Below are 25,126 nucleotides of genomic sequence, written 5' to 3' on the forward strand. Positions count from 1 at the left end.
GCATAGACTTCGTAGCTCCCTCTGTTCCTTCTCTACTATATAGTTCAGTAGGAGAACTCCAAAGTAGAAGGGAGGAGGATGATAGTGGATCACCCACAGGAACACATATGTCAAAGAACCGTTATTATTGCACAAGGTAACTTCTCCTTTGAGTGCTGTTCCTGTGAGTGCTCCACTCTAGGCTTCTGTAGAATGGAATCTGTTACACCTTGGTTCAGTGATGTGGTGGGAGCCTCAAGGGTTAAAGCCAACTACCCAGTGAAAACTACTGGATGATGGTGAAACAAATTATTTTTTATTAAATGGAATGATTCTTTTATCAAAACCAAATAACTTTCAAATGATTTTAAAAAACAAGCAATTACCTAATGCTTATACAGGGTGGAAAAACCTAAACTTAGCTATATTAACTAATTACAAACTTCTTTTATTACAATGTAACTATACCAAATGACTGTTTCTAATTCTCTTAAGGCAGCGCAGCATGCAAGCAAAAAATACAAAAACAAAGCCAATATAATGATAATAAAAACTTTGTCCACAGCCAGCCCCTCTATGGTTATTTTAGGCAGTAGGTAGAGTTAGTTATTAATCTACCTTTATAACTTAACAACTCCTGGGTTACTATTTCTAACACTTATACTTAGCGTAAATACAACACCACTACACAACACAAGATTATACAATTTACACAGTGTGGTTAATAGAATTCAGTTACACTTTACAGAATTACACAGTGAAATTAACACGATTCATCTGTTAACTAAACCAATAACTAATATATTTATACAATACTTACAAATCCAGCAACGATAACAACATAAAGACACACTAAAACTCGGAGCATGCTCAGGACTCGCACACCCCTATCTTTGACTCGAGGGGAGGCAGCCTCAGGGTGATCAATCCTTCAGCTGGGCAAAAAAAAACGTGCCCTCAACACTCAGAACCTCGCTGAACAAAAGGGTTGAGGGTCTTTTATAACATAACCTGATATCCGGTATCTTATTAGGATTTGTTCCCTGACTGGGCCTGATAGGCTGGTAATAAGATAACGTAAAATACTGCCCTATAGGATTTTTCATGATGCCCGTCTGACGGCCCCGTGGACAGTGACGGGTGTGGGCATGGTCAGTGTGCATGGCAGTTGCGTCTTATCTTCCTATGCCTACCTCCCTACCTTCAAGGACCGGTCAAGAGAGTCTTATTTATCTCTTGCAGCTGTGTTCTATCTTTTCATGCTCACCTCCCTATTTTTCAGAGCCTGTAAGTTCCGGGATGCCTGTAAGGTTAAATTTTGTTTACAGAAAGCTGCATTGTGCTCCCCATGCTCTGAGTATCTCACGGTCTGGTTTCATTGAGGGGCCTAGTATGGCAGGATGGGCTATACGCGAAGGCCATGGTCTGGATATGAAAAACATGCTCTGGATATGAAAAACAGAATAGCCAGACTGACTGAACTAGTAGGAATTGTGATGGTGGAACGTTTTGCAAAGTTGTGTTGGGAGGACCAAGTTGCAGCTTTGCTTATGTCGCTTAGGGTATGTCTACACTGCCACCCTAGTTCGAACTAGGGTGGCTAATGTAGGCATTCGAACTTTCCCGGCCCGAGGAGGAAGAGGGCGGTGGGTAGGTGGGCCTCCACTGTACAGGGAGGAAGAAAGACTAGTCACTGCCAAAACAGAGGCCTCGGGGACTGGAAAAGGAGCTCGGGGGATGAGGGTAGACGTAGCCCGACGCGAGGTGGAGGAACCAGAGGGTGTTGTTATGAATGTAGCCAAGAGGGGCACTTCCAAAGAGACTGTCCCTATATGGACTGTTCATACAGCCAAGTGGTGCCCTTAGCTCCCGGAGCCTGCCCCAGGGACTTGGGAAAGCTGATGGTCCGGGTAAAAATAGAAGGAACCCTAATAACCGCCCTGGTGGATTCAGGGTGTGGGCAAATGATTGTTAGGGCCGATCTGGTTACTGAACATGAACTGGCGGGGGCGCTAGCATGGATGCAGTGCATTCATGGGGACGTGCAGCCCTACCCCACGGCGTAGGTACAGATAGAGGATGAGCTAGACGAGGTAATATGCCAAGTGACCCTATCTCCAAAGTTGGCATACCCCATGCTGTTGGGGTGGGACTGGCCGGGGTGCCAACAAATTGTAGGGACTTGGAGTCAACAGGCAGTTCGGGAGAAAGACGCCAGCAAGCCTACGGGTGCCTTAGCTGCTCAGAAGCTGGCAATCGGAAAAGACAAGACCCTTGACACGAGCCAAGGGGCGGCATCTCGGGGAGGCCTGAACAACCCAACTGACTGGGTGACGGGCAAAGACTTCCTGCAGGAGCAGAAACAGGATCCCTCCCTATCGAGGGCCTGGGAGCAAGCCGGGATAGGTGACTGAGAGCAAGGCACCGTGCAAGAATGTCCCCAAGGGCGTTATTTTGAAGTATGAGGGGACCGCCTATATTGGGTAACGGCGGCAGGAGGTGGACGGGGACCCCTATGTCAACTATTAGTACCAAAGGCACATATTGCAGCTAGCTCATGCTAATCCCTGGGCCGGCCACCTGGGGAGGGAAAAGACCCTTCAATGAATTACCCAAAGGTTTTTTTGGCCCGGGGTACATAGGAAGGTGCAGGACTTTTGCAGCTCCTACCCAAAGTGCCAGCTGGCCCAGCCCCAGTCAGGGCCAAAAGCATCTCTGGTACCATTACCAGTGGTCAGCGTACCCTTCGATCAGGTAGCTATGGACCTCATTGGTCCCTTAGAAAGGTCTAAGGCAGACTATCAATACATATTAGTCCTGGTGGACTATGCCACGAGGTACCCTGAGGCTGTTCCTTTAAAGAATACTAGAGCCCCCACGCTAGCCAGGGAATTGGTGAAGATCTTCTCTCAGGTGGGGATCCCCCAAGAGATATTGACCCACCAGCAGACCAATGTGTCTTCTAGATTGATGGCAGAATTATGTAGGTTGCTATGCATTAACACCTTGCATCTGTCCGTCTACCACCTGCAGACGGACAGGCTAGCTGAATGATTTAACTGAACACTTAAAAAGTATGCTTAGGTGTTTTACGGATGAGGCCCCCAGGAATGGGATAAGTTGGTATCAGCTTTACTGTTTTCGGTAAGGGAAGTTCCACAATTGTCCACGGGGTTTCCCCCTTTTGAGCTTTTATATGGGCGGCAATCAAGGGGTATTCTGGATCTAGTTAAGGAAGAATGGGAGGAACAAGAATCATGGGACCAGGGTTCGATTCCCTATGTGTTACACCTAAGGGAAAGGCTGTGGTGGTTAGGGGATTTTGCCAAGGCCAATCTGCTGCAGGCTCAGGAGAAACAGGCAGAGTATTACAGCCAGGAGGCTAAGTTGAGAGAGTTCAAACCAGGGGATAAAGTCGTACTTTTCCTGCCCACGAAGGAGTCAAAATTGTTGGAAAAGGAGCAGGGCCCTTTTGAGATTATCCGTAAGGTAGGAACTGTAGATTATGAGGTCCGGTTGGTAGGTGAGGGGCCGGAGAAGCAGGTCTACCACCTCAATTTATTAAAATAAATGGAACCCATGAGAGAGCCTGTTAATAAACCCCTCCTCACCCTCTGTCGACTTGGGGCCCTGGGCAGGGGAGTTGGAAGGACCCAAAGTAGTAGGGTTAGGAGATGAGCTGAGGGCGAATCAGTGGCAGGAGGTGTTGGCAGTCCTCAGGGATTATCCAAAAGTACTATCGGCGGTCTCGGGGTGTAGCTGGCCAGAGCAAGTCTCAGGTCTGACACTGGGCTCTCAAGGTACAAAATACGCCACACAAGTATCTGTCAAACACAAGTAGTTTATTTCCTGACAGCTAACAGCTGTGCCCCATAACTAGAAGAACAACATAACAAAGAAGCAGCATATCTTATGTCCCTTCCTGCAAGCCTGGAACCCCGGGTACGCTGTGGATGAAGTGGGAAGTTGTCTCAGATTCCGAGGCGCTGGTACCCAAAGCCCCTCATTCAGGTTAGATTTGTTAGGCTCTGAGGTAGCCTTAAATACAGTTTTCCCTGCCTTGCTTTGCAGTTTGGAAATTTCCAGGGATTACTCATTACATGCTGATGTAGGGCTTAGCTGTTCGTTATCGATCTGGTTCTGATCTGGATCAACTTGTTCTTTGGCCCTGTTTATGTGATCATTACGTTAGAGTAAACAGAATTGTTTATGCGTTCTTGCCCTTTACCGTTATCTTATACTTGTTCCTGCTATACTGGCAACAATACTTATCTTAAGTGGCGTATGTTCTGGCTCATCAGATGTAGGGAAAAAGGGGGAAAGAATGCAGGCTTCACCACCCCTAAACTAGCATGTACAAAATTCTTCCACAATTGACCACTACACGGGGCGTACTTCCTTAGTATTCCATCATATCGCCACGAATCCGGGGCATAAAGTATGGGAACATATTCGCCCACTACCGCAAAAGATGTGGGACACGGTGCGAGAAGAAGTGAAGAATATGTTGCAATTAGGAGTGATTGAAGAATCCCATAGCGAGTGGTGAAGTTCCATCATCTTAGTATCGAAATTGAACGGGGCTGTCTGGTTCTGCATAGACTTTCTCAAGGTAAATGCAATTTTGCAATTCAATGCATACCCGATGCCTCGAGTAGATGAACTTTTGGAGAGGCTAGGACAAGCCCAGTTTATTTCAACGTTAGATTTAACAAAGGGATATTGGCAAATCCCACTAACACCTAAGTCTAGAGAGAAAACCGCTTTTTCCGCCCTCCTCGGGTTATTTCCGTTTAAGACGATGCCTTTCAGGTTACATGGCGCAGCAGCGACATTTCAGAGACTAATGGACCCAGTATTAAGAGCACATCAACAATACGTCACAGCCTATATTGACGACATCGTCATTAATAGCCTAACATGGCCGGAGCATTTACAAAATTTACGAGCGGTCCTAGAGGCGCTACAAGATGCGGGACTCTCGGCCAACCCTGAAAGGTGTCATATAGGACAACGCAAGATTACATACTTGGGCTATATGGTAGGAAGAGGGAAGCTAAAGCCCTTAGTAAGCAAAATCCAAGCCCTCTTAGAATACTGTACCCTCACAACCAAAAAGCAAGTACGTCAGTTCCTAGGATTGGTTGGCTACTATAGGAGATTTATACCCGATTTCATGACAATAGTGGTCCCGTTGACAGATTTGACCAAGGGGACGCAACCTAAGAAGGTGTGTTGGTCGGAACAGTGTGGACAGGCGTTCGACCAATTGAGAGGGTGTCTGGTATGGGCGCCGGTTCTGTTACAACCTGATTTTTCAAAAAGGTTTATTTTACAGACCGACGTGTCAGTTGTAGGGCTGGGCGCAGTCCTGATGCGAGAGACCCAAGGGGAAGAACACCCAGTACTATATTTGAGCCGGAAGCTATTTCCCAGGGAGCAAGCTTATGCAACCATAGAGAAAGAAGTGCTGGCAGTGAAGTGGGCAATAGAGGTGCTATTTACTGGGCAACCCTTTTAAGCTTATAACAGATTACACCTGTGCTGGATTCAATCAATGAAAGAAAGAAGAGGTTACTCACCTTGTGTAGTAACGATGGTTCTTTGAGATGTGTCCCCGTGAGTGCTCCACTCAAGGTGTCGGGTTCCGACCTGGTGCCGCTAGTCGGAGATTTCCAGAGCTGTAGCCCGGCCGGTCCGCGGATGCCTGAGAACAGCGCGCGGCATTCACGCCTTTCCAACGGTCCGGCCCCTCCCTCATCAGTTCCTCTCACCGCTCGGTCTCTGAAAGAGTCTCCTGAGGTGCCAGCTTGTCATGATCTATCGGTGCTGCTTGCGGTGCCGCTGTAGATTGCAGCTGTGCAGTCAGTCCCTGTTCAAGCACCTCTGGCAGTGCCAATTGCTCTCGGTGAGCCGAACGCTTAGAGGCGTTCAGAGCCGGTGCCGATGACGATCGGCTCGGAGGTGCGGGCATCACTGATAGTGCCCAGTGTGGCATTTCTTGGTGCCCTATCCCTCCAGACGTACCCGGCTTGTGTCCCTGACAGGTCTAGGACAATGAAGTGCCTGGAAGAGAGTGTGACGGAGACACTCTCTTTCTCTTTGACCCCATCACCACGGGCGATCACGATCTCCTTTTCTGCCCTGCGGGGGTTTCTGACACCTGGTCATTAGAAGGCTGTAAAGCCTTATCGCACAGCAGGAGTTTCAATCTCATGTCTCTCTCCCTGCGTGCTCTAGGTGTCAATTTCACGCAATGGGCGCATTTCTGTGGTACGTGCGACTCTCCTAGGCATCTGATACAGGTCGCATACCCGTCAGATGCCGGCATCGTTTCCTTACATTGTGCACAATGTTTAAACCCGGGTGAGCCAGGCATGATGGTAACCACTTAACTATATACAAGTAAACTAATAACTTTTTCTTCTTTTTTTTTATACTAACAATTGAACTACTAACTACTAACTCTGGGTACGTCTACACTACAGCGCTAGTTCGAACTAACTTAGTTCGAATTAGTTAATTCGAACTAAGCTAATTCGAACTAACGCATCTAGAACTAAAAACTAGTTCGAATTAGCGTTTTGCTAATTCGAACTAGCAAGTCCACATTGAGTGGACTCTGAACAGGGCTTAAGGATGGCCGGAAGCAGTGCCGGCAGGGCATCAGAGGAGGACTTAGAGCATGGAGATGCTGTCTCAGGCTAGCCGAGGGCTGCGCTTAAAGGGTCCCGACCCCCACCCCGGACACACAGTTCTAAGGGGTGCCCCGCTTGAAAACCAGTCCTGGCTTGGAGTGCCCGGAGTGCCCACACTGGGCACATCACACCACTCGGCCATCAGACCGGCTGCACTTTCCGCAGGCTGCCATCTGGGGAGTGGAGGCAATCAGGGGGCTGCAGGAGAGCTTCCACCCCCAGAAGCCCGCAGAGCCAGCCCAGTCCTCCCCATCGGGGGCTCGTGCCCCATTCCTCCCTCACCTCCTTCCACTTACCCTTCCCTAGCCCCTCTTCTTGAAGTACAAAATAAAGGAAAATTGTGTTCAAAAATGGAATCTGTCTTTATTGAACAAAACTGGGGGAGACTGGGAAAAGGAGGTGGGAGAGGGGAAGAGAAAGGCTGGGAGAGGGGAGGGCAACTAACATGATCAGGGGTTGGGAACAGGTCCCAGATGAAGAGAGGCTACAGAGACTGGGACTGTTCAGCTTAGAAAAGAGGAGACGGAGGGGGGACAGAATAGAGGTCTCTAAAAGCAGGGGTTGGGTGGAGAGGGTGCATTCAGAAAAGTTCTTCATTAGTTCCCATAAAGAAGGACTAGAGGACACCAAAAGAAAGGAATGGGTAGCAGGCTTGAAACTAGTAAGAGAAAGTTGTTCTTGACAAAGCAAATAGTTAACCTGCGGAACTCCTTGCTGCAGGAGGCTGTGAAGGCTACAACTAGAACAGAGTTTAAAGGGAAGTGAGATCAAGTCATGGAGGTTGGGTCCATGGAGTAGTCTTAGCCAGGGGGTAGGAGTGGTGTCCCTGCCCAAAGTTTGTGGAAGGCTGGAGAGGGATGGCACGAGACAAATGGCTTGGTCACTGTCTTCGGTCCATCCCCTCCAGGGTCCCTAGGGTTGGCCGCTGTCGGCAGACAGGCTACTGGGCTAGATGGACCTTTGGTCTGACCCAGGACGGCCATTGTAAGCTCAGGGCTCAGGGTCGGGGGTCTCAGTGGACCCCCTTGATTTTCATGCACACCTGCTCCTGGGTGGCCAGGCTGGCAGCTCTCCTGCCCTAGACGGCCACTTTCCTGTGCCTAGTGCGGAGATCGTGGACGAGGTCCACAATGTCTGCACTAGCCCAGGAAGGTGCCCGCCTCTTGCGGTCCAGGGCAAGCTCCCAGGAGCCGCCAGCCTGGTCCCGGGAAGAGGGGGTGGGCTGGGGGACATTGGGTGGGTGGCTCTGTGCCGTGCCAGGTGCAGGGTCTGCTGGCTGGGTGCTGGCAGGCTTGCACCTGGCACAGGCACCGTATCCAGCCCGTGCCCCTTTAAGGGGTCCGGGGCCGGGAGGGGGGCATAGAGTTTCCCTGGTGTTGGCCAGAGTGGCCACCAGGGAAACCTGGGGAGGGCTAGCCTCCCACTAGTTCGAATTAAGGGGCTACACACCCCTTAATTCGAACTAGCTAGTTCGAACTAGGCTTAATCCTCGTAAAATGAGGTTTACCTAGTTCGAACTAAGCGCTCCGCTAGTTTGATTCAAATTCGAAGTAGCGGAGCGCTAGTGTAGCGGCTATGAATGTTAGTTCGAACTAACGTCCGTTAGTTCGAACTAACATTGTAGTGTAGACATACCCTCTACTAGAATACCAACTGTGTATAATAAGTTTTTCTCTCTTTTTTTTTTTTTCAGAATGGCTTTTCTCTAAGGAGATAAACGGCGCTCCACCAGCAACCACAGGCGGTTGAGAGGAACTGACGAGGGGGGGGGGCCGGACTGTTGCAAAGGCACGAACGCCTCACGCTGTTCTCAGGCATGTGCGGTCCGGCCCGGCTACGGCTCTAGAAATCTCTGACTAGCAGCGCTGGGTCGGGACCCGACACCTTGAGTGGAGCACCCACGGGGACCACTCGAAGAAGAACCAACCCTTGTATAATGAGATGGTATTTATCCTTGCAGCCCTACAAGTTTGAGGTGCTACATCGGGCAGGAACAAAACACCTTAATACGGATTTCTTCTCGCATGTAAAAGAAGAGGACGACGATGAACCAGAGGCTAAAATAAGATACCGGGGCTCACCAGCTCCCGCACTCACCCCCAGGGAGTGGAAGCCCTCAGCGGCGAGAGAGCCGCCCAGGGACTGAGGCAGGACGGAGCCTGCTCGGCCGTGATATACAGCGCATATGCACAGCCCTTGCCGACGGCTACGTGCACAGGCATGCAGGGAGGCACCAGGGATGGAGGAAGGGCAGAGCCAGGGAAGTGAGGGACTTCAAAGGGTGAGACGCCAAATGCCAGAGAAGGGGGGAAGGATTGAGGATCGGTGCGGCCGAAGAGGAGGCTAAAGATCTGAAAAAGGGACGGACAGACTGGAGGAAGTAGCCCAGGAAGGGGCATTCGGGCCCATGGGTTGGTGAGTTAAGGGGCAGCCCCCCCCACCAACTGGACAGGAACAAGGGTTCCTATCCTTAGGGTCCTGGGATGCGGCATAGAGTGAGGGCGGGCCTACGCCCCCCTCCTATCATTCCAGGAGAGGCGCTAGTTGCAGCTGACTGCCGCGGGTGACACGAGCGCATTAAAGACTGGTCAGTGGTTGGGGGAAAAGGACTCCGATGAAGGACACGGGGAGGACTGGTGTCAGGGTAGATAAGAAGCATAGGGTGCAGGGGACTCAGCCCGATGATGAGACCCTCTGGGAGCTGAGGGCAATACCCCTGTACACCAAGACAGAAGGCAACAGCCCTTCTGATGCTGAGCATGAAGGAATGCTTTGAAGCTGTCATTGTGTGATTTAGGAAAGAATGAAGGTAAATGTATGGGCTCATTAACATGGAAAGTGAAAGCCAAAAGCAAACATTTTGTGTCTGGCCGTAATGTGATTCTATCTTTTGTGAAGATGGTGTAAATAGGGTTCATTATAAGGGCTGCTATTTCCCACCTGTCTAGGTGACATGATTGCCACCAGGAATGCTACCTTCATGAACATGTAGAAAAGAGAGTATGAAACTAAGGGTCTGAATGGAGTTCTTGTAATTCTTAAGGACATAGTTAAGGTCCCAAGGTGCTGTAAGGTCCCATATTTCGAGGTACATTATGGATCCCTATAGGAAAATGTTTGGAGATTGTGTGGGGAAAAGATGCCATCTACTATTTTGTGGAAGGTTGTGATAGCTGCTAAGTGAACTTTAAGAGAGCTCAGGAATAGGCTGGATTTCTTGAGGTTCAACATGCAGTTGAGTATTGTTGAAAGGGGCACCTGGTAGGAGTCAGTTGGTGTTATTGGCATCCTAGAGAGAACCTTTTCCACTTATTCACATAACCATATCTTGTGGGACAATGGCTATTTAGTAATATTTATTTTACTCTGTCATAACAGGTTTCTTCTCCATGCTGGAACCATGGAGCAGCCATGCGTTGAGTTGGATAATCACTGGGTTTGGGTACAACATGTGACCCTGGTGTTGCAACAGGTGATCCAGTTGTTTGGGGTAGTGTGTGTGGATAACACAATGTGAGTCATATTAGGGAAGAAAACAAGGTCTGTATGGGCCATGTCGGTGTCATGAGGATAATATATGTCTGAACTGTGTGTATCTTTTGTATGACTCATGAGATCAGAGGTATGGATGGGGGAAGGCAGAGAGGAATGATGTGTTCCACATAATAAGAAAAGTGTTCCCTAGTGACTCTGGAAAAAGAATTCCCAGCATTTGCAGTTCTTTGGGTTGCAAAGAGGTCAATCAGAGGGTATCCCCATTTGTGGAATATTGTCTCAAGGATGGTGGGACTGACCTCCCATTTGTGTTGCTCCGAGAAGTAATGGCTGAAGTTCTCTACTATGGTATTTGGGAACCTGGAAGATAGGAGGAAGTTGAGATTATGTTCTGGCAGATACACCAGTTCCATAGTTTGAAGGCCTCTGTGCACAGGAGATGACAGTCACTGAACATCCCTCATTGATTGATGTAGAATATGCATGCAATGTTGTTTTGTATTAAGTGGTGGTATGCATTCTACACTGCACAGAATACTAAGAGGCTGATGTGCAGCCAGAACTCTTGAAAGGAATATTTGGTTGGTGCAGAGGTCTAGGTAAACGACCCAACCTATAAGGAAGGTGCTTGTGGTAATAACACATGTGGGAAGAGCCTAATGGAAGTGATGCACATCAGCAAGTTCCAAGTTTGTGTGCACCAATGTGGGGAAGTGAGTACATGAGATGGAAGAAGGATCTCTTTCCCATGCTGTGGCCTACACATGTATGTACCGTAGCAAGCCAACTCTGGAGGCAGCGCATGCGAAGTCTGGCCAGAATGGATTTGATTTAAATCATTATTTAAATCACTAGTCAGAAAGACTTGATTTAATCATGATTTTCTACATAAAAGTGCATTCTTGTTGCTTGTAATACATATTCTTCACAACTCAAAGATACATGAAGGTTTCATTTTCAGAAAGTACACACCATGCATTTTTAAATAGTGATTTATATTGATAATTTTTCAGATTAGTTCTACAATTATATCAGAAAATGAATGCTTGTTTCATTTACCAAAAGTAAGTGAAGTGGATATTTATGAAGTCTTTGGTAAGTCAGGGTATGTCTACACTACTCTGCTAGTTCGAACTAGCGGGGTAATGTATGCATACCGAACTTGCTAATGAAGCCCGGTATTTGAATTTCCCGGGCTTCATTAGCATAAAGCCGGCGCCGCCATTTTTAAAAGCCGGCTAGTGCGAACTATGTAGCCATTCCACGAGGAGAACAGATAGTTCGGAATGGCTACGTAGTTCGAACTATCTAGCCCGTGCCGCGTGTAGCCACGCGGCACGGGCTAGATAGTTCGAACTACGTAGCCATTCCGAACTATCTGTACTCCTCGTGGAATGGCTACATAGTTCGCACTAGCCGGCTTTTAAAAATGGCGGCGCCGGCTTTATGCTAATGAAGCCCGGGAAATTCAAATACCGGGCTTCATTAGCAAGTTCGGTATGCATACATTACCCCGCTAGTTCGAACTAGCGGGGTAGTGTAGACATACCCTAAGTGAACTATCTCCAATTCAACAGGTTAATCATCAATATTTGGAGGATTTTCTTGCTGTGCTGTATTAGCAGGAGAGTATCACCACATATTTACATTGTTTTAGTTAACTAAAACAACAATATTGTGTATTCTGGATTTTTTTTCTTCAACAGCAAACATAATATTTTAACAAAACGAGCATATGAATTTTTTAATTTAGTTAAACATTTAAGTTTATTTTAAATCAGATTTATTTTGTTAAAATTGCTTTTAACAAAAAGAGTTAAATTAAATTTAAAAAACAAATATTAAATTGACTGTGGTTGCCAGGTCAACACGAGAAACTTAAAATATTGACAGTCATTTTCACCTTCATTTTCTTGTCTGTTCATAATTGGGAAAAGATTAGTCCAAAGGAAAAAAAATATTCTTTCTACATCGGAAGAAGCAGCTATTGCTCTGTTAAAACTGAGATTACCACTTCAAAAATCTCTGAATCCAAGTGCTTAAGTGACTTCTCCCAGGTTCACTGGTGTGACTTTGTTTAAAACATTATCAGATAGCATATATTTCTTCAGTGCTTCACCCTCAGTTTATTACAGTTGGCATTATGGATGGATGGTTGCTGGATGCCCTTATCTTAGCCAACTCCTCTTCTTCAGCAGTTACGGTTTGACCCTGATACTGAGTATGGAGAATATTTACAAGAAAATTAACTGGAGATAATGCTCATCCCATTTTTTTAAATGCTTGTTATTTAACTCTGTCATTGTATGTGTCTCTTTTAAAGCTCTCACTTGGTTCCTTCTAAATTTCAACATCATCAGCAATAAAACAGCTATTTCCCCACATATTGTTCAAGGCTACATAAATATGCTTCAGGGTAGTCAGCATGTGTTCAACATTTCTTTTAAGATCAATGATGAGAACTTTAACTGTGACAGAGACATCTTTTTTCCCCTGTGGTCAGATTAGGCCACTTCTTGATACAGTACTCAAAACCATCCACTACTGAGTTCCAGCGTATGTCTTGTGGGAAAGTTTGCTTGGTTCCTCCCACTTTTTTCAGAGCAGCTCCTGCAACGTAGTTGTTAGGGAAGTATTTTGCAGTTTCAATATTAGCCTTTATTTCTGGAACACCAAAATCTTCATCTAGGAAGTGCATTAAATAAGCACTGACAAGCGTATGCTATTAGCTTGTGACTCTTTTCACTCTCTTCTTCTCATCTTGGATACATTTGAAGCATTGTCTGTGACCAAGCTGTGTACTAGGCAGTTGAAATTCTTTCCACGGTTTGTTATAGCTTTTATTGCTACTACTTACAAGATTCTTCTATGTGTGCAGACATTCTCACACAAGCACATGCAACAGGATCATTGTGGACATTGCTTCACCCAGCAAAACTCAGGTTAACAATTTTATCCTCTAGACTTTTTGCACAGTGCTTAATTTCTCTTTCAAACACTTTATCCAGCAATTTGCCTGCAACATCCACTCTGTTGGATGGACTGTATTTTAGTTTTAATGGCTGAACCATATTAATGAAGTCTGGGTTCTCAATCATACAGGAAGGAGAGTTTGTTACATAAACTGGGCAATTTTTCATCAGTTACATCTTTCTGTAATAGGCTGGTTCTTATCACAAACTTATCTACGGTTGTTTCTGGATGATGGAGTTTTTTTTTCTTTTAGCTACTGTGATTATATGACATACATAATGTGACTGAAACTCTATCATTGGCAGCTAACTAAAACTATAAAAATGATGGTGATTTTGAAGGTGGATAGTCTTTAAGATGCTATATGTTGAGGATGAATTCTCCTAAACAAAATAAGTCAGTGCAGTTATTTAATTATTACCACCATACTGCTCATTTAGTATTATTCATTGCATTCACTAATACTTATTTCAAAGGGATCATTATAAAAGGAAGATCTGCCTATGCCAGCTATTTATTTTTTATCACAACTGCATCAAAAATTATAGTATAGAGTAACATCTATATTTCGTTGTTCAAACATAAGAATTTAAGAATAGTCCAGAAGGAAGAAAACAGGCAGTCCTTAAGAAAGAAGTGTGAAATACAAAAATTTACCAACCTGAAGACCCTGCATTTTAAGACATGTGCCTTTCATCCTGAGAAGGAAAACTTCTCATGGCATTGTTTAATTGGGGCAACCAGGCCTTGTATTTCTTTGTTGCTCGGTTTGCATTTTGCACACATGCTTGTCTTAACCCACAGGAACTTTATTAAAATATTCCTGAACTTGGTCTCATTTACAGCCTGTTGCCATTACAAATTTTCCCTTCTAGTGAGAGAATGGTATGGTAGATCTCAAATCAATGAAGGCTACACTCAGAAAGACCTCAAGATTTTGGAATATGCTGTTCAATTACTTTCACTTTTTTATCTACTGTCTGTACCTCCCTTCTCACATTAATCTCATGCCTTCTTCTCCTTGTCTGATCTTGGAGCTGATCCTGATTGTGTGACAGGCAGGGAAAACAGAGACTCATTTGGCATGCCGTCAGTGCCAAATAATGGCGTTCCCGGCACTGAGGTTACTATAAGATCCACAGCTGCGGTGAACTACTGTGATGCCTGTGGACTCGGTGCTGGCCCCGACTCGAGCCTGTGGGCTCGGTGTGGCAGGGTCTTAGCTGACTGAGCCAATCTCTTGCTCAGCACCATTGGTGCTGCTTGCTTGGCTTGAGCCTGTGTAGCGGAATGCTTGGTCTGAGGAGGCAGTGCCTTCTGCATAACCTGCACCAAAGGTGTGGTTAGTGGAAGCATTTTGCTTGGTGCTGAAGCTGAGCGCTGGTCTGTCAGTACTGTGGATCATTTTTTCAGTGCCAATGAAACTGACTTCAGCTAGGAACATGCCACGTCTTAGAGTTAGACCAATTTTGGTCTTTTGTCCCTCACGTAGTCTCAGTACTGGACGTGCCCAATGTCAAAATTATTTTCTTTGAATGTGAGTGCTTTTTTCTCAGGAGACTTGCCCTAGAAGAGGAATGAGACTGTTTTTTGGCTTGATCAGCCATATTATCTGAGGGTCTCACCCCGAGGGAGCCGACTTCTCAGAGTTCACAACAGGCAAAATCTGCCTGGGTGGCAAGCAATGTTCAGGACCAGATGCGGGACATGCCACTTTCTCCATTGACATAAGTTTAAGCTGGAGTTCTTTGGCCTTTCTGGTTCTCACAGTCAATTTCTTGCAGTGAGGGCACTTAACCATGGAGTGACCCTGCCCAAGGCATCACACACACTGAGCATGGCCATCTGATATGGGTGTACACAATCTATATATCAGACACCACTTAAAGCCTGATGAACCAGGCATATCCCTAGACCATGTTTAAAAAAACAGTTCCCTAACTATCTAAAGAACTTTAAAAAAACCCTGTAACACTGAACTACTAACTGGTAACTTGTAAGCACTAAATAACTACCTACTAAACTAATCTAGCTAATAAATTTGAAAATTTTCCAAAGAGTATGCAGGGCAACTTCAGGTTCTGACTATGGCCAATAGTAGCAGAGAAGGAGGGTCAGTTGGCTGTGCATGTGCAGTAGCCATTATGAGCAGTGCGTGTCAGCCATCTGCATGTGCAGCCAACTGAGGGCATTGCTGTCTTAAATCTCTGACTATAGGGGTTGAGGTGCTGAAAATACCTAAGGTGGAGCACCCATGGGGACACTCCTCAAAGGAGCAGCTTTGGTATCCAGCACATTCCATTAACCAGCAACCTCCATTCCCCATGAATGCTGGATAGCAAAGCTTTAATTGTAGTAATTTTTTGAGGCAGATATCTCTGTCGTGCGTATCTCTCACCTTAATGTTGTTATAGTGTGAGCAATTCTGAAGGATATGCACTTCCCACGGGCACTGGACATAAGAAGAGTGTCCATCAGAGACAGGCATCTTAACAAGTGTTGCATTTTTTTAAACCAGGACAGCCTGGCATGATGACCATTGTTGAATAAGATTGCATAAGAAGGGTGCATAAAGGAAAATTTATATTTTTTTAAATAAGGAAGTTAGGGTTATAATTACAAAGCTTTTTTCACTATTTTCAGGGTGAAGCAGTCAGGGTCTCCATCTGCTGCCAATGATGATAGAGAAGGAACTGAGGGGGCTGGGTCACATGTGCGAGAAGCGGGCACCAACAGCGCCACGAGATGAGGAATGTGCATGCACAACATAGCCAGGAACTGCTAGGAATAAATCCACAAATCGCTGGTTTGAGGACACACCAACACCTAAAGTAGAGTTCCCACAGGGACAGCACTCTAAGAAAATTTTTATAAATGACCATATTTTGGATGCAGAACCATCTCTTTCCCATTTGTAAACTTCAAAAAGTGGAAGATTTTCACTAATTATTGGATAGACAGCTGATGACAGCATGCAAAGTGAGGCAAATCCTGTTGCCAATTAAGCAACTAAAGGTTAGTCACATTTCAGTATAAAAGGCTACAGACTGTACATTTTCAAGTAACTGAATGTGTTGCATTTTTGGAAACTATATGTTAATATTTCAAGGGTTAGTTAATTTCCTTGAGAGAGACCTGCAACACTTTGTTCTGGACCTAGTGACTGAATAGTCAAAGCTATTTGCGAAATTCTTTATAAATAGGAAAAAGATTATTCTGAATCCAAATGAAAACTGCTATTTTGGGGGTTCATTCATACCCATGTTCATCATTAAAGTAATCCAAAAAATATGGCATATAGATTAAACTTGCATTTTTTACTGACTACCACAGAAACTGATATGGTTTAGAATGTTAGAATGCAGTACTAATTAAAAGCAAGATTAAAATTATTCTGATGAGAGACTGGAAGTATGTAAACAAAGAAAATGTGGAGCAGTGGTCCCCAACACGGTGCCCGGTGGCGCCATGGCGCACGGTGAGCGCCGGCCCCAGGGGTGCCGCGGATTGGCCGCCCGCGCTCTGGGCACGCAGCACATGGGGGGCGCGCAGGCCCCGGGCACGCGGTGCTTCGGGGGGGGAAGCGCCAACGCCAGCCCCGGGCGCGTGGCGCTTGCAGGGTGCACCGGGCGCGCAGCACTTGGAGAGCGCCGGCCCCGGGTGCGCGGTGCTTGGGGGAGGAGGGAGAGAGCGAGCGCCAGTGCCGGCCCCGGGCACGCAGCGCTTGAGGAGAGAGCGCCGGCCCCGGGCGCACGGCGCTTGGGGGGAAAGCGCCGGACCCGGGCTCGCGGCGCTTGGGGGGAGAGCGCCGGCCCCGGGAATGCGGCTATGGGGGGGGCCCCAGCCCTGGGAATGCGGCTATGGGGGGGCCCCGCCCCAGGCGCCCGGCGGGCGAACGGCCACGCCCCCTGGCGCCCGGCAACCTACAATGGTTGGGGACCACTGATGTGGAGGGTGCATATGAAAATACTGTGTTTTTATCCTTTGAGATTTTACAATATAGCTACAGACTTGATGAGCTAAATAACTGGTTTTCAAACTTTTTTTCTCATGACCCAGATGAACAAAATTGTTGATGCCCACAACCCAACATAATTTGACTAGAGTTCAGGCTCTGCAGTGGGGCTGAAGATATGATCTTTGAGGTGAAGGAGGGGATTCCAGCTTTGTGGGGGATGAGGCTTCTGGTAGGAGGAGCTTACTAGAGCGGCTTCCAGTCAGCAAGCAGCAAGGCAGCAAGCCTCTCCTGGCTACCTGCAAGCTACCAGCCTCTCCTGGCTCCACGGACCATGCTCTGCCCCAGAAGCAGCCAGCAGCAGGTTCTCAGCCACTGGAAGTGCAGAGCTAGTGTTTAGGGCAGAGGTAGTGCACGGAACCTTATGTGCTCCCCTCCACCACCACACAGACACACATATACATAGGAGCCAGGCCAGCTGCTTGTGGGGTGTAGTATAGTCTGCATAGAATCATAGAATACTAGGACTGGAAGGGATCTCGGGAGGTCATCGAGTCCAGTCCCCTGACCCCATGGCAGGACCAAATACTGTCTAAACCATCCCTGATAGACATTTATCTAACCTACTCTTAAATATCTCCAGAGATGGGGATTCCACAACCTCACTGGGCAATTTATTCCAGTGTTTAACTACCCTGATAGTTAGGAACTTTTTCCTAATGTCCAACCTAAACCTCCCTTGCTGCAGTTTAAGCCCATTGCTTCTTGTTCTATCATCAGAGGCCAAGATGAACAAGTTTTCTCCCTCCTCCTTATGACACCCTTTTAGATACCTGAAAATGGCTATCATGCCCCCTCTCAATCTTCTCTTTTCTAAACTGAACAAACCCAATTCTTTCAGCCTTCCTTCATAGGTCATGTTCTCTAGACCTTTAATCATTCTTGTTGCTCTTCTCTACACCCTTTCCAATTTCTCCACATCTTTCTTGCAATGCAGTGCACAGAACTGGACACAATACTCCAACTGAGGACTAACCCAGCGCAGAGTAGAGCGGAAGAATGACTTCTCGTGTCTTGCTCACAACACACCTGCTAATGCATCCCAGAATCATGTTTGCTTTTTTTGCAACAGCATCACACTGCTGATTCATATTCAGCTTCTGGTCCACTATAACCCCTAGATCCCTTTCTGCCGTACTCCTTCCTAGACAGTCGCTTCCCATTCTGTATGTATGAAACTGATTGTTCCTTCCTAAGTGGAGCACTTTACATTTGTCTTTATGGGTATGTCTACACTACAACGTTAATTCGAACTAACTTAGTTCAAATTAGTTAATTCGAACTAAGCTAATTCGAACTAACGCATCTAGAACTAAAAACTAGTTCGAATTAGCGTTTTGCTAATTCGAACTAGCATGTCCACATTAAGTGGACCCTGAACCGGGCTTAAGAATGGCCGGAAGCAGTGCCGGCAGGGCATCAGAGGAGGACTTAGAGAGTGGAGATGCTGTCTCAGGCTAGCTGAGGGCTGCGCTTAAAGGGTCCCGACCACCACCCCAGACAGACAGTTCTCAGGGGTGCCCCGCTTGCAAAGCAGTCCTGGCTTGGAGTGCCCTGAGTGCCCACACTGGGCACATCACACCACTCGGCCATCAGCCCGGCTGCACTTGCCGCAGGCTGCCATCTGGGGAGAGCGGGCAATTTGGGGGCTGCAGGGGAGCTTCCACCCCCAGAAGCCCGCAGAGCCAGCCCAGTCCTCCCCATCGGGGGCTCGTGCCCCATTCCTCCCTCACCTCCTTCCACTTACCCTTCCCTAGCCCCTTTTCTTGATGTACAAAATAAAGATAACGTGTCTTCCAAAACGGAATCTGTCTTTATTGAACAAAACTGGGGGAGACTGGGAAAAGGAGGTGGGAGAGGGGAAGAGAGAGGCTGGGAGAGGGGAGGGCAACTAAAATGATCAGGGTTTGGGAACAGGTCCCATATGAAGAGAGGCTAAAGAGACTGGGACTTTTCAGCTTAGAAAAGAGGAGACGGAGGGGGGACAGGATAGAGGTCTCTAAAAGCAGGAGTTGGGTGGAGAGGGTGCATACAGAAAAGTTCTTCATTAGTTCCCATAAAGAAGGACTAGAGGACACCAAAGGAAAGGAATGGGTAGCAGGCTTCAAACTAGTAACAGAAAGTTGTTCTTCACAAAGCAAAGAGTCAACCTGTGGAACTCCTCGCTGCAGGAGGCTGTGAAGGCTACAACTAGAACAGAGTTTAAAGGGAAGTGAGATCAAGTCATGGAGGTTGGGTCTATGGAGTGCTATTAGCCAGGAGGTAGGAGTGGTGTCCCTGCCCAAGGTTTGTGGAAGGCTGGAGAGGGATGGCACGAGACAAATGGCTTGGTCACTGTCTTCGGTCCATCCCCTCCAGGGTCCCTAGGGTTGGCTGCTGTCGGCAGACAGGCTACTGGGCTAGATGGACCTTTGGTCTGACCCAGTACGGCCATTGTAAGCTCAGGGCTCAGGGTCGGGGGTCTCAGTGGACCCCCTTGATTTTCATGCACACCTGCTCCTGGGTGGCCAGGCTGGCAGCTCTCCTGCCCTAGCTGGCCACTTTCCTGTGCCTAGTGCGAAGATCGTGGACAAGGTCCACGATGTCCGCACTAGCCCAGGCGGGTGCCCGCCTCTTGCGGTTCCGGGCAAGCTCCCGGGAGCCGCCAGCCTGGTCCCGGGAAGAGGGGGAGGGCTGGGGGGCATCGGGTGGGTGGCTCGATCCGTGCCAGGTGCAGGCGTCCGGGGCCGGGAGGGGGGCAGACGAGTTTCCCTGGTGTTGGCCAGAGTCGCCACCAGGGAAACCTGGGGAGGGCTAGCCTCCGAATTAAGGAATGAGGATTACCTAGTTCGAACTAAGCGCTCCGTTAGTTCGAATTAAATTCGAACTAATGGAGCGCTAGTGTAGCGCCTATGAAAGTTAGTTCAAACTAACGTCCATTAGTTCGAACTAACTTTGTAGTGTAGACATACCCTATTAAACTTCATCTTGTTTATCTCAGACCATTTCTCCAATTTGTCCAGATCATTTTGAATTATGACCCTAGCCTCCAGAGCAGTTGCAACCCCTCCCAGCTTGGTATCATCTGCAAAATTAATAAGCGTACTTTCTATGCCAATATCTAAATCGTTGATGAGGGTATTGAACAGAGCCGGTCCCAAACAGACCTCTGCGGAACTCCACTTGTTATACCTTTCCAGCAGGATTGAGAAACATTAATAACTACTCTCTGAGGGTATGTCTACACTACCCCACTAGTTCGAACTAGCGGGGTAATGTAGGCATACCGCACTTGCGAATGAAGCCCGGGATTTGAATTTCCCGGGCTACATTTGCATAAGCCGGGCGCCGCCATTTTTAAATCCTGGCTAGTTTGAACCCCGTGCCGCTCGGCTACACGCGGCATGGAGTAGCTAGTTCGGATTAGGCTTCCTAATCCGAACTAGCTGTACTCCCCGTGGAATGAGGAGTACAGCTAGTTCGGATTAGGAAGCCTAATCCGAACTAGCTACTCCATGCCGCGTGTAGCCGAGCGGCACGGGGTTCAAACTAGCCAGGATTTAAAAATGGCGGCGCTCGGCTTATGCAAATGTAGCCCGGGAAATTCAAATCCCGGGCTTCATTCGCAAGTGCGGTATGCCTACATTACCCCGCTAGTTCGAACTAGCGGGGTAGAGTAGACATACCCTGAGTACGGTTATCCAGCCAATTATGTACCCACCTTATAGTAGCCCCATCTAAGTTGTATTTGCCTAGTTTATTGATAAGAATATCATGCGAGACCGTATCAAATGCCTTACTAAAGGTAGCCTGCCTTACCCTGCAGCAACGAGATTACCCTGCAGCAACAAGATTACCCAGTGCCTAACTGTGATGGGGCACCATTGCTCCGCACTTCGACTCCCGCCAAGCAGGCTTTGCTCGGCACCAGGGTGGAGGAAGCCCGGCGGTGCACGGCGTGCTCCCACGCTACACAATGGCTAGCCGAGCCGGGCAACCAGCGGGCGGCGGGCTGGGAGTGTGGAGACAGGAGCGGGGACGACATGGAGGCATTCCCCCGCCCCGTGAGCTCAGCACGGTGGTGAGCCGGCGAAGCACGGGGAAGCCGAAATGTCTTGGCAACCCGCAAGGGGAGGGGAGGTGAGCTGGCATGGAGACGCGACAGCTCTGCCCCCATGATGTCAGGTAGGGCGGAAGCAGTGCAGCGTTTAGAAGCACCGCCGCCATAACCCCGAGAGGGGGGTGGAGAGAGTAGCCGGGGCTGGGGAGCACCGGGAGAAACCTCGGAGAATGGCTGGGGGTAGAGGGGTGCTAAGAGGCCAGCGATTCCGGTCTGCCGACCCTTTTTTTGCTTCGGCAGCTTGTCCGCCAAAGGGAAGGTGAGCCTGACAGCGGTGAAAAGCCGCGGGTGGGGAAAGGAAGCAGCCCAGGGCAAAACCTATTAGGGGTGGTGGGCTGATGAGTTACGGCGGGATGCCCCGTCAGCCGGACCGGATCCAGACAAATCTGTGTCCTTAGGGCCCTGGGCTGGGGCCCATGAGTGAGGGTGGGCCCAGGCCCTTCTTTCCCCCACCCCCGCTGCCTTGGTGAAGGCGGTAGTCTGTCCGCGCCACTGAAGGTACCGCAGCCGAGGCGGGAGGATCGACCAAGCGGCCGCCAAGGAGGGCGTCCGAATGACAATAGTCCCCCCCCAGGAAGGGGGGGGCACAGGGTACACTAACATTACCCTGGGCCCAGTACCTAACATTCCATATGGCCCAGTACCAGGTTGCAATCTGTAATTTGAAAACCATTGAGCTAACTTGCTTATAGCAGACATTTGTTAGCATTTTTCGGTTGTCAGAATTTGCTTATTTTATTTACCTGAGAACCTGCTTCAATACAAATTGTAGAATTTGGCATATTACTTTAAATCTTAGTTCTGCACTCTTTAGTGTTTGATGCTCTTATTAGCTAGATATTTCAAAAGTCATGAGAGTCATCTAATAAGGCTCCAAAGTCAGACACTGCATCAAGACGACCAAACATAAGCCAAGAGTGTGGAAACTACTAAAGGGAGTGATGCAGACATAGCTAATAAAATTGAGCTGAAAATAGAAAAAAAAGAATAAAGAAACATTAGAAAGAAAATACAGAAATCAAAAGAAAATAAAGAGAAAAAACATATTAGCATTTTGACGATGAGTCACATTTAATTCCCGTACCTCACTTCTTACATTTCACTTTACTTCTTTGGAAAACACCTCATGGTTCTATTAGGGACTGTGACATTTAGCCACAATTGTGCATTATGGGTAGTAAAGAGCCATACCACTCCTGGAGAAGAGCACTGTGAGGAAGAATTTAAGTCTTGCAGTTTCTTGGCATAGTCCAGATACAGAGGCAGCAGTGCAGGCGGGGGCTCATTGGTTAACTGTTACATTATCACATCCCTAGTAAGATATGAGAGAATTCTGTCTTGCTCTAATCTGCACTGGTGAAACCTCAGATGGAGGAGAGTGTCCAGTTCTGGATGCCACACTTTATGAAAGATATGGACAAATTGGAGAAAGTCCAGAGGACAACAAAAATGAAAAAAAGTTTTGAAAACGTAAACTATGAGGAAAGGTTAAATTGAACTGGACATGTTTAGTACTGAGAAAAGACAACTGAGGGTAGAAACTGATAACAGTCTTTAAATATGTTCAGAGCTATTAGAAGAGGAAGGTGATACATTTTTCTTATCTGCTAAAGGTAGAACAAGAAGTAATCAATTTAATCTGTAGCAAGGGAAGTTTATCTTAAATGTTTGGGAAAACTATCTAACTATACAGATAATTAAAGACTGAAATAGACTTCTAAGGAAGGTTGTGGAATCCCCTGCTATTGGAGGTTTTTAAGAACAGGTTAGACAAAACATCTTTCAGGGATGACCTAGGTATACATGTCCCTGCCTTAGCACAATAGGGATGGACTAGTGCAGTGGTCCCCAACATGGTGCCCGCGGGGGAATTTGTGTGCGCCCGCCAAGTGCTCGGGGCTGGCCTGGCCCCGGGCACATGGCGCACGGTGAGCGCCGGCCCTGGGAGCGCCGCAAGACCTTCATTTCTATGAGAGTAAAGTTAAACAAATATAAAAAGTCAGGAATATTTAAAATGGTATGCCATATTAGCATATAATTTCTCACTGAATTTCAAGAACAAAGCACCAGTGACCCATTAGTATGTACACCAAAAATACAGTGAGAGCTATTTAGTTTACAAATAACATATATTACAAATATTCTGAGGATATCTGACTTCAATTAAAATAATTTTCTAAATTATAAATCAAAACTGAGAGATATTATATAAAAATACAATATATACATTTTTTCAGACAGAAAACAATAAAATAGTAGAAACATTTAAATATATTTTAATCCATTATATGGAAGGAGTGTTTGCAAGGGTACCAAATGCTTATGCCCTTTTACCAGTTAGATTTCTTGAAAAACATGAAAGCTATTAATTGTGTACTTTAAAGTCTAATATAACACAGATAAACATACATCTAATTGTTTACAGTCTTGTATAACTGGCATAAATTACTAGAAAATCAACTGTTATTAATGTTGACTACCTGCATTCATCACTGTAAGTTTCCTGTTCACACTACTGAAACATGCGTATTTTAAAATAATCTTCTAAAAATCTAAATTCTTCCTTGTTATGGTCTCTGCAAAACCTCCCTGTCAAGGTTACATATCCACATGGCAGGGCATCTAGTTCCCAAGGTAACCACTGTGTGAATCTATAGCGCCAATTTATTTGAAAAAGAACAATTATCTGGTTATGTATGGGGCCAATGGTAAGGGCCTGGGGAAATAAAAAGTGAGATATATAAATTTTTAGTGCTGTTCCAAAATTTATGTAAATATTTTAAAAATTAAATATTTCATACGGTGAATTTAAAGATGCATGCCTGTGCTTTCATATGAGAGTTTGTGTCTACTCACAATAAACCATAGTAATTAGACAAGCACAATGAATCTGCACAGGAGAAGGTCATACACTTCTGAAATAAATCCTTCATGTTTTATAAATGAGCCATTTGGTTATAGATGTGCAGGCAGTCATACTATAATGTGGTCATAACACCTTTATTTATGAAATTTAAGGCTTCAATGAAAGTTGTGAATAAATGATGAGCTGGTAAAGACATTTACCAATTAACAAGCAGCAGCTGTTTGTCCTTTTTTGATGGGGGAGGGAGGGTGGATTAAAATTGCACACCTCATTTAATCAGTATTTTCTTGTACTTTTTCTGGAAGGGAGGAGGGAGAAAGCAAAAAACCCTTTTTTCAAAAAAGAGTAATTGCTTTTCTAATTTATTAAACCCTTAATCAACTGAATGCAAATTAAAAATCTAGAGACATTCTGTTTTCATATATGTTATATAATATGAAGACTCCTTTACAAATCAATGAATGGAAATATTTACATGTAACTACAACAGTTAAAGGAAACAGTTTGTATAGCATGTTATTCAGGCTTAAGCCATATATGCTTCATTATTTAGTAAAACTGATTATTTTTATAAAAATAGCCACATCACAATGAAGAGTGAAGATTCCAAAAGTGCAGTTATTATGTTACATTTACCACAGAACTACAAAATTAACCTGAATGTGACACAAATATGTCAAATATTAAGCATCACAACAGGTATTATTTTTAATATTTTGTGATTTTAAGCTAATTTCATGATTTTGAGGGACTGACTCATGATTGTTGAGCACTTGGGGATCGTAATACTGCATCTTCCTTTGCTTTTCTACGTTCAAGAATCACACATGTGCATTTGGTTTCTCCTGATGAACAGTAAATTGTATCTCTTCAGCTTTCGTTTTTAGAACGACAGAGAAACACAACTTGTTCAGAGCACACAATACACAGATATGATGCTCGGGCACACACATAAAATAAAGAAAACTAATATTCTCAATAAAAAAGAATATGCCAGAAAA

The 25,126-nt window shown here is 46.3% G+C and overlaps 1 protein-coding gene across 1 annotated transcript in view; it reads right to left on the reverse strand.

The window, feature by feature from the left end:
• The window catches only part of FANK1 (fibronectin type III and ankyrin repeat domains 1), a 90,533-nt gene that overhangs the window by 42,497 nt on the left and 22,910 nt on the right, over positions 1-25,126 (reverse strand).

Source organism: Pelodiscus sinensis, chromosome 8 (assembly GCF_052426305.1).
Source record: "Pelodiscus sinensis isolate ZL-2025 chromosome 8, ASM5242630v1, whole genome shotgun sequence".
Classification (NCBI taxonomy): Eukaryota; Metazoa; Chordata; order Testudines; family Trionychidae; genus Pelodiscus; species Pelodiscus sinensis.